Below are 10,049 nucleotides of genomic sequence, written 5' to 3'. Positions count from 1 at the left end.
GGAGACCAGATTTCAACATGAATTTTGGAGGGTCAAATATACAAACTATAGAACCAACTGATTTGTATGCCCTACATGTGCTGCACAGATATACCACAGTGACCATCTCTCAATCACAGGTGTTACTTCACAGAACTTATGTCTGCATGTTCTAAGTTCACCAATTAGAACTTTCCAGGGAATATCTGCTTGACCAACACTCTGGACCCCAGTAATGGCTTAGGCCCACAGCTTCCTTATTCTCTCTTTCTTCAGTCCACCTGCTGGCTGTGGTGTGGATATGCTGTGTTTTGGATATGATTCATCCCCACCAACATTCATGTTGAAATTTCATCCATAGTGTAGCAGTGTTGGTGGGTGGAGTCTGGCGGAAGGTTTCTGGGTCTTGGGGGTATATTACTGTTCTCACAGTAGTGAGTGAGTTCTCATGAGTTCTAGGAATGAATTAGTTCTCACCAGCATGAGTGGTAAAGCCCGGACTCCCCTTGCATTTGGCCAGTTCACACGTACCTGCTTCCTCTTTGACCTACTTCCATGTTTTGACCCAGCACAAAAGCTCTCACCAGAAGCTGAGCAGATGCCAGCATCATCCTTCTTGAACCGTCCATCTTGCAAAACCATTAAGCTAAATAAACCTATTTTCTTTACAATTTACAGTCTTAGGTATTCTGTTATAGCAACAAAAATGGACTAAAAGAGTGTCCCAGACTGCTGCCCACTTCCCACTGGCTCTGAGAGGCATGCTGCCTGCTTCCCTATAAGTTCTCTAAGTAATGCACTGCTTTTGTTATTTCACATGCTTTACTGATTTGCCTGCTCTGTGTCTCCCCTGACTGACACACCTGAACCTAACTTCTTTTCTGGTCAGAGTTCTTTGACATAGTAGCTATCTTGGTGGGAATGAACTAGATATAAGTCAGACATGAGCCTTAGGAGTATCTGCCTTTATAAACAAGTTTCCTGTGAAAGGAAGACTTGGTTACCAGGTCAGACACTTAGCCATTAGGCCATCCTCCAGGATAAGGAAGTATCCTGTAAAAGGTACATTGTAAATGTTGAAGGCTGAATCCCCTGCAGCCCTATCAAGGCAGGGCTCATGTTTATAGTCACACTACTGAGAGAGATGTCAAGACTAAAATGAAAAGAAAACAATACAACAAACAAATGAGGAAATAGCTCTCGTGTGACTTAGAGTCAAGGACCAGCCATTTATGATTGGATAACATTAAGTAGCAATATCTCACCTGATGTGTAGTGGTCTGTGTAAGCCTTTATCAATAATTTAAAACAGTGGTTTGAATATTATGGCTTTAAATAATGTGACGGTGTAAGATTTCATGTGGGCACTATATTTTACTGAGTAAGGGGTCACAGTGCTTGCCAGAGAAGAGGTCCTCAAAAATATTAAATGTGATTAATATTTGGATTAATAAATATACCAAGCATCTATTTTTAGCTAAACTTATCACATAAACAGAAAAATACAATACGACAGAAATTGCACTAAAGACTTTTGACCTATTAGTTACATGCCCTAAATTAACATATCACATTTTGCTTGTCAGTTTTTATAATATATACAGCAATTGTGAAATAATTATTTTGAATATGCAAGTTATTATTCCCTTTCTAAAAGTGAAAAAACTGTCCCAGTGTTATATACTTTGTCCTTTATCAATGCCAAGATTCAGTAGAATTGTTTTCTCATTCCGAATTATATCTTATTTCCTACTCAGCTCCTTCAAAATACTTAGAGTTAGAAGAATATTTAATGATATTCTTAATATTATGCCTTCTTTCTGAAAAAATTTATTTATTTGAATTTACTACTATATTTTAGCAAATTAGAATTGTGTCATGTAAGAATAATGAGTTACTTTTTGTTATACCATAATGTAATATTGGGCTTTCTAACTCTTCAAATCAAAAAAGATATTGAGAATTTCAGTTAAGAACAAGAAAGTAGAAAATGTGCTTGCGCAATGCATATTATCTCCAACAGAGCAAAGCACATTTATAAGCATCGCGGGGACTAGTGAAGTTTTTATCAAGTAAAAGATTGTAATTTGCAGTATTCTCTATTACTAATCCGAGATTTGTAAGCATCTATGCAATTACCTAGATGTTGTTGTCTTTGTTGATTTATTTAATGAGCATTAAACAACAATGAAAACATTCATAAGATCACTACTGACTAACGATCATTCTACTTATTTGCTTTATCTAACTTTAAGATTCTCATTCATCAGAGGAGTATCATAACTACATTTTAAGTGAGAATAACTTATTTCCAAAATGGTAGGCATGGCCTGGAAGAAATATTTGCAAAACTTGACTCACAGTTTTGCATCATATTTGAATTTTTTTTACTACTAATAATTTGTAATTTACTAATTCTTTCCTCTATTTTTACCCCCAAAATATGTTTTTTGGAAATATGTCAGTAGAATCTTGCTTTTTGTTCCTTAGTGGTAGGTTCATTTGTTTAGATTTGTTATTTTCCTCTATTTATATCCAGCTTTAAAAATAAAAATGTAAATTAGAAAAATTTTAATATAGTTATAATATTGTATATTTTCTGACAAAAATATTCAGATAATAAAAGTAAAACAAATTTTTAAAATATTTGTCATGTTTGTGCCTTTAACAACTCTTGTTTGGCATTTCTTAATTCATCCTGACAAATCAGCGTACATGACATTTTCTCTGAGTAAAGAATCTGATTGTTGTGGCTGAAGGCTAAGTATTGGAACAGCTGATATGAGACAGTTGAAATCCTCTCTGAAAGGTAAATGATTCATGAAAGCAACAAAATAACAAGAGCAATAAACTATGCCTAAGTTACTTTGACTACCCATCAAATACAAAATTAGTCCTTATATATTTTTCTTAATTATATAAAAGCCTGTTTTTCCCAAATCACGCCAGCCTGGAAGTAAAACTAGTGTCGTAAGAACAGTTTTTTAAAAATTATATTTATTAAAAAAGAAGAATTATGTAATAAAAAACTCTTAAGAAGTAATAGGAAAAGGAAGAAGACTGGGCATATGATATAAGCAATTAATTCATAAGAGCAATGGAAATGTTTAATAAATATATTTAAATCATTTCCAACCTCATTGATAATTATATAAATAACAAAGTTATGTACTCTCATAGTGCAAAAATGATATTGGAATTTCATTGAAAGTTCGGGAAACTAAATTTCATAAATGACTGGTGGCAATTAGAAAACAGGAATCATTCCTCAGGGATCTAGAACTAGAAATACCATTTGACCCAGCCATCCCATTACTGGGTATATACCCAAAGGACTATAAATCATGCTGCTATAAAGACACATGCACACGTATGTTTATTGCGGCATTATTCACAATAGCAAAGACTTGGAACCAACCCAAATGTCCAACAATGATAGACTGGATTAAGAAAATGTGGCACATATACACCATGGAATACTATGCAGCCATAAAAAATGATGAGTTCATGTCCTTTGTAGGGACATGGATGAAATTGGAAATCATCATTCTCAGTAAACTATCGCAAGAACAAAAAAACCAAACACCGCATATGCTCACTCATAGCTGGGAACTGAACAATGAGAACACATGGACACAGGAAGGGGAACATCACACTCTGGGGACTGTTGTGGGGTGGGGAGAGCGGGGAGGGATAGCATTAGGAGATATACCTAATGCTAGATGACGAGTTAGTGGGTGCAGAGCACCAGCATGGCACATGTATACATATGTAACTAACCTGCACATTGTGCACATGTACCCTAAAACTTAAAGTATAATAATAAATAAATAAATAAATAAATAAAGAGAAAAAAAGAGAAAACAGGAATCATAAGTATAAACTTTTCACACTCTGAATTTGTTATTACTTTTTTGATACATATTATGGGGAGTCATCATAGATGTACACAAAAATTATTCATAATCATAAGTATGGTATTTTAATTTATGACTATGACAATTTGAGAAAACGTTTCTAAATTCCCAACAGCAGAAGACTGGCTATGTAAATTATGGTACATACATATTATAAGGTAATTAAACCTGTTTGCAAAGGAATATTTATTGGCATATTGAAATATTTTCAATTTATTGCTAATTTTAAAAATAAGGCCACAGATATATAGTACAGCATTTCCTATTAACAGACTTAATGAGGTTTGGGGAAGTGACTATGACAATAGTCAATTCTAAATTTGACAAAAACTAAATGTAGCACTTCCATAAAAATTTCAATGACTTTCAAGATACACCTTTTATTTTACAACAGTTTTAGAATTACAGAAAAATTGCAAAGATGGGATAGAGATTTGAACCATACCCCACATCCAATTTCTAGGATTATTGACAGCTTAGATTATCATGAACTCAACTCCAGGGCATTTTCCAGATTTTTCTGTTACACAGCCTAATTCTGGACACCACGTCGCATTTAGTTGTCATGTCTCCTTCGGCTCCTCTTGGCTGTAATGAGTTCTCAAATTTACCTTGTTTTTTATGGCCTTGACAGTTTTAAGGAATACTTATCAGAAATTGTGTAGATTAGGATTTGTCTGATGTTCTCATGAATAACCTGTGTTATCAATTTCTGGGAATAGTTCACAGAGCGAAGTTTTCATCACGTCATATAAAAGGTATATAGTACATGTTGATCTTTCTTACCTGGCTGAGATAAATTTTGTTAGGTACTATAACATATCTTGCTTTTTTTCCTTTGTATACTGTACACTTTGGAAGAAAGTCACTATTTATAGTCTATACTTGAAGAATGGATAGTTATGTCTCTTCTACTTGTACATATCTCCAGCAGAATACACATTTTTTTTGCTTTTTAAATGTATTTCCTTCCCTAGTCCTAGAATCAGGCATTTACTTACAGATCTTTGGTTCTTTTCGTTGGAGAATGATACCAGAAGCCAAGATCTGAGAACTAGGTGTGTTTGTCGTTACTGAGGAATCACTGCTTCCAGCCCCTCCCTGCTGACAGAACAAAGATATATATGTGTGTATCCTAACTCATGAAATTACACATAGCTATACATATTTTTACATATAAATATATTTATCTAAATTATGCAAAACGTGTCCATATTGATGTTTCTAACATGAATCCATTACAATATATTTCATTCTAGCCTCTGCCCCTTACTTACCTGTAACCTCCAACTCCAATGGTGAGACAACTGACTCCCTCCACCCCACCCTGTCCATTTACCTGATTGTTCCATTCCAGTATATATGTGTAGTGGTATCATAAGTGGTATCACTTTATAGCAAGTGATTTCATCAACTACTACAGTACAATGGCTATGTATGTTTTTCTTTTTTTTTTTCTTTCTTTTTTTTTTTCCCTTAGGCTTACAGGCTCTACTCACTTCCTAAGTTACTCAAGTCACCACTTCCTCAGTGAAATTCCATTACACATTTGTAATATCGTTACATTGTTTTGTCACATTTTGCATTTCATCATGGAATCCTCTGACTTTTAAAATATTGCTTACATTAATTTTTACTCATTGTACTGTAAATTTCTCTGGGTTTTGAAAAATGCTTGACCAATGGACAATTACAAGATTATACAGAATAGTTTCACCATCCATACAGAATAGTCTCGCCAAAATTACCACTGAAGTATTTTATCAGCTGCCCACTATTCTATAGCTGTAGCAGCTTCTGCTGCAGATCAGTTGGCCTCCGCTGTGACTGTCTGGATTTCCCTGCCATTCCAGATTCCAGGGTGGCGGTTTGTCCTGAAACTTCACTTTTCTCATTGTTCCAAGAAAAATTATTGGTTTGGGGTTTGTGCAGCTTTATCTTTTTGTAAGGCGGGAACGAAGATGAATAAGCTCGTTACATGTTGAAGCAAAAACCAGAATTTTTCAGGGGGTTTTCAGATATTTAAGTATAAATATTCAGAGTTAGTAAAATCTATGTTTGGATTTGGAACTTTATGAAGCTAGCTGGGTGACTGGTATGTTTGTGTGTCCTTTGTACAGGGTAATTAAAACTAATGTCATGGATGAGATGGCCTTGGTTATGACTGTAGGCTATGAAAGGAATAGAAACTAGAATCAAGCCTGACAAGTCAGCCTTGAACAGCCACGTAGAAGATGAACCAGCAAAGTTGCTGGGGCATCAAGAGCATTAGAAGGAAATACAGACACTTTGATAACACCAAGAATGTTTTCAGGAAGAAGCATTCAACACCATTGAAGGTTTCTGTGAGGAAAATGAGACGAGGACTAAAGGATATATTTATCTGATGAGTAGCATAGTACTGTTTGTGGCAATAGTAGAGCCATGGCAGTAGAGTAATGTCCGGAGCTAGGTAGTTTTAAATGGTTAATAAAACAGTGAGAAACTGTAAGCAATGACATTGTTAAAATAGATAATATTTGAAAGATTCAAGATACTTTGTATATTTAAATTTGTTTAAAAGATGTAGTTTGGAAATAAAAGTATGATAATATAAAAGAAGAAGATTTCAAAAATGTAAGTGCTGAGAAAACTATTTGTGAAATTAGGCCTTTGAAATTACAAATGATCCTGGAGAAATATTTATCTGAAAATAAACAAAAGTATTAACAGATATTATTCCTGGTTGGTGAAATTATCTGAATTTTTTTCTGGTTAACTCTTTCATCCAAACTGGCACTCATTATATTCCAGTTTGTAGTTAGAAGGGAAAAAATAATAAAAACACCAACAGCAACAACAAAAAATATTTAACAATGAAGACTCATCTCTTGCTTTTCTCTGGTTTAAGATGACATGAGTAATGGTCCCAGTCCCAACCTTAATGTCCTTTATATATTAGAAGAGGAAAAGGTAAAATGCCTAGAGAATCTCGGTAAAAGGGGATAAACACTAAGGGAGGTTTACATATGAGGCTTTGAAAACACTATATTTCAAATAAAATAATTTGGGGCATAATTTAAAGTTTCCATTTACTCCAATAGAGTAGCATCATTTATTTTGGTAGGTTTTTTTTGTTTGTTTTTGTTTTTGTTTTTAATGAAACTCCTTATTTAGTTTGCTGTACATGGAATGAGACAGCACATTGGCCACTGATTTGTTCCTCACACATCTCAAGCTTGCTACTGACTGATGAGAGGACCGATGAGAATCTAAACACTCTAAGGGAACTACTATAATTGTTATTTATTTTTTTAAATTTGTTTTGATTTTTAATTTTTGTGGGTACATAGTAGGTATATATATATATATATATATATATATACACGTATTTATGGGTTACATGATATATATTGATGTGAGCATGCAATGATAATAATCATATTATGAAAAATGGGGTATCCCTCACCCTAAATACTTTTCCTCTGTATTACAAACAATCCAATTATATTCTTTTGGCTATTTTAAAATGTACAATTAAATTATTTTTTAGTATAGTGACTCTGTTGTGCTAGCAAATGCTATGTTTTACTCACATTTTCTAACTATTTTTTTGTACCCATTAACCATTTCTATGTCTCCCAGCCTCCCTCCTCCACTACTCTTCCCAGTCCCTGGTAACCATCCTTCAACTCTCTGCTCCATGAATTCAGTTATTTTAATTTTTAGCTTCCTCAAATAAGTGAGAATATGTGAAGTTTGTCATTTATTTCCTGGCTTATTTCACTTAATATAATGACCTCCAATTCCACCTATGTTGTTGCAAATTACAGAATCTCATTCTTTTTTATGGCTGAATAGTATTCCATTGTGTATATGTACCACATTTTCTTTATCCATTCATCTGTTGATGAACAATCAAGTTGCTTACAAATTCCAGCTATTGTAAATAGTGCTGCAATAAAGATAGAAGTGCAGATATCTGTACAATACACTGATTTTCTTTCTTTTGGGTGTATACCAGGAAGTGGGATTGCTAGATCATATGTCAGCTCTACTTTTAGTTTTTTGAGGAACCTTTAAACTGTTCTCCATAGTGAATGTACTAATTTACATTTCTACCAAGAGTTTATGAGGTTTTACTTTTCTCCACATCCTTACCTGCCTTTGCTATTGCCTGACTTTAGATAAAAGTCATTCTAACTGGGGTGCAATGATATCTCATTGTGGTTTTGATTTGTATTTCTCTGATGATCAATGATGTTGAGCATCTTTCTATATACCTGTTTGCCATTAGTATGTGTTCTTTTGAGGAATGTCTATTGAGGTGTTTTGCCCATTTTAAAACCAGATTATTAGATTTTACCCACAAAGTTGTTTGAGCTCCTTATTTATTCTGAACTAATCTCTTGTCATATGGATAGTTTGCAAATATTTGTTCTCATTCTGTGGGTTGTCTCTTCAGTTTGTTGACTGTTTCCTTTGCTGTGCAGAGACTTTTTAACTTGATGTAATCTCACTATTCATTTTTGCTTTGGTCTCTTGTACTTGTTGGGTATTATTCAGAAAATCTTTGCCCAGTCCAATATCCTGAAGAGATTCCCAAACATTTTCTTTTAGTAGTTTCATAGTATGAGGTCTTAGATTTAAGTATTTGACTTGATTCTTGTACATGGGGAGAGATACTGGTCTAGTTTTATTTTGTGTGCATATGGATATCCAGTTTCCCCAGCACCATTTATTGAAGACTGTCCTTTCCCCAGCGTATGTTCTTGGCATGTTTATCAAAAGTGAGTTCACTGTAGGTGTGTGAATTTGTTTTTGAGTTCTCTATCCTCTCCCATTCTTTTATGTGTCTGTTTTTTATGGCAGTACCATGCTGTTTTGATTAATATAGCTCTTTAGTATAATTTGAAGTAAGGTAATGTGATTCCTCCATTTTAGTTATTTTTGCTTAGGAGAGCTTTGGCTATTCTGGGTCTTTGGTGGTTTCGTATAATTTTTTTCTATTTCTGTGAAGCATGTCATTGGTATGTTCTTAGGGATTGCATTGAATCTACAGATTGCTTTGTGTAGTATGGACAGTTTAACAGTATTTTTTCATAGCATAAACATGGCTATTGCATGTGTGTGTGTGTGTGTGTGTCTGTGTGAGTGTGTGTGTTTGTGTGTCTTCTTCAATTTATTTCACGAATGTTTTATAATCTTTTAGAAATCGTTCACTTCTTTGGTTACCTTAATTCCCAGATGTTTCGTTTTATTTGCAGCTATTATAAGTGGGATTACATTCTTGATTTCTTTTTCAGATTGCTGTTGGCATATAGAAATGCTACTGATTTTGTATGCTGATTTTGCATCTTACAACTTTACTGAATGTGCTTATCAGTTCTAATAGCTTTTTGGAGGAGTCTGTAGTTTCTTCCAAATATAAGATCATATCATCTGCAAACAAGAATAGTTTGACTTCTTCCTTTCCAATTTGGATGCCCTTTGTTTCTTTCTGTTCTCTGATTGCTCTAGCTGGGATTCCCAGCACTATGTTGAATAACAGTGGTGACAGTGGGCATCTTTGTCATTTTCCCAATATTAGAGGAAAGGCTTTCAGTTTTTCCCCATTCAGTATGGTACTAGCTATGATTCTGTCATATATGGCTGTTATTAGGTTATGTTTCTTCTATCCCCAGTGTTTTTAGAGTTTTTACCATGAAGAGACGTTGAATTTTATCAAATGCTTTTTCAGCATCAATGGAAATGATCACGTGTTTTTGTCCTTCATTCTGTTGATAGGATATATCATATTTATTGATTTGCATATGTTGAACAGTCTTTGCATGTCAAGGATAAATCCCACCTGGTCACAATGAACTATCTTTTTAATGTGTTTTTGAATTTAGTTTGCTTTTATTTTGTTGATGATTTTTGCATCTATATATATCCATTATATTATCCTGTAGTTTTCTTTGTCTGGTTTTGAAATCAGGGTAATATAGTCCTCTTAGAATGAATTTGGAAGTATTCCCTCCTCTAGTTTTCAGAGTAGTTTGAGTAGGGTAAGCATTATTTCTTCTTTAAAAGTTTCATCAAATTCAGCAGTGAAGGCATTAGGTCTTGGGCTTTTCTTTGCTAACAGACTTGTTATTATGGCTCCTATCTCATTACTTTTTATTAGTCTGT

The sequence above is a fragment of the Pan paniscus genome, chromosome 13 (assembly GCF_029289425.2).
Source record: "Pan paniscus chromosome 13, NHGRI_mPanPan1-v2.0_pri, whole genome shotgun sequence".
NCBI lineage: Eukaryota > Metazoa > Chordata > Mammalia > Primates > Hominidae > Pan > Pan paniscus.
This window is presented reverse-complemented; position numbering follows the sequence as displayed.